Source organism: Eimeria mitis, genomic scaffold (genome assembly GCF_000499745.2).
Source record: "Eimeria mitis Houghton genomic scaffold, Emh_scaff6244, whole genome shotgun sequence".
Lineage (NCBI taxonomy): Eukaryota > Apicomplexa > Conoidasida > Eucoccidiorida > Eimeriidae > Eimeria > Eimeria mitis.
The window spans coordinates 1,417-2,249 of NW_013574434.1; positions in this window are offsets into that span (position 1 = coordinate 1,417).

The following is an 833-nucleotide window of genomic DNA, read 5'->3' on the forward strand; positions in this document are numbered from 1 at the left end:
GGGTCTACGCTGCAAGGGGACAGCAACGAGGCAACCTTAATAGCCTTCAGCCTGGGGCCCTGCTAGATCACATTGAATTAGGGTTTAGGGTTTAGGGTTTAGGGTTTAGGATTAAGGGTTTAGAGTACATAATTTAGGGTTTAGGTTATAAGATTTAGGGTTTAGGGTATTCAGCTGCAACTGCATGCGATCGCTGAGCCCCTAAGGGGGCCCCTGCTGAGCTGTCAAGGGGCCCCTGCTTTGGGGGCCCCCCCTGCCCCTCAGGGGGCCCCCTGCTGTGGGGGGCCCCCTGCTGCTTGGTGCTGTTTCTGCTGCAGCAGTTGCTGGGGTGTGTTTTTGCTGCTGTGTATTCTCCTCGTGTTAAAGAAGTTGTTTGTTGGTGTCAGTGAAGAGACACTGCGCCGCCACTGCACCAAAGCTGGGGTGTATACGCAGCTACATGCATGCGATGGTACCCTGTAGGGGGGCCCCTGGGGGCCCCTCTCAAGCACTGCAGTAGCTGCTTGGGGGGCGCCCCCAGGGGGCCCCCTTGTATGCAGCATTGGCTGCTTCAGGGCCCCCAGGGGGGCCCCCAGGGGGGCCCCCAGGGGGGCCCCCCAGTACAACATTATATGCTTTAGGGGCCCCTGGGGGCCCCTCTCGTATGCAACATTTGCTGGGCTAGGGGCCCCCAGGCGGTGACTGTGTCAGGGTAAATGTATATATATATATATATATATGTATATATATATACAGATAGTTTTATATATTTTTTTATATATTTACACCCTATATATATATATATATATATATATATATATATATATATATATATATATATATATATATATATA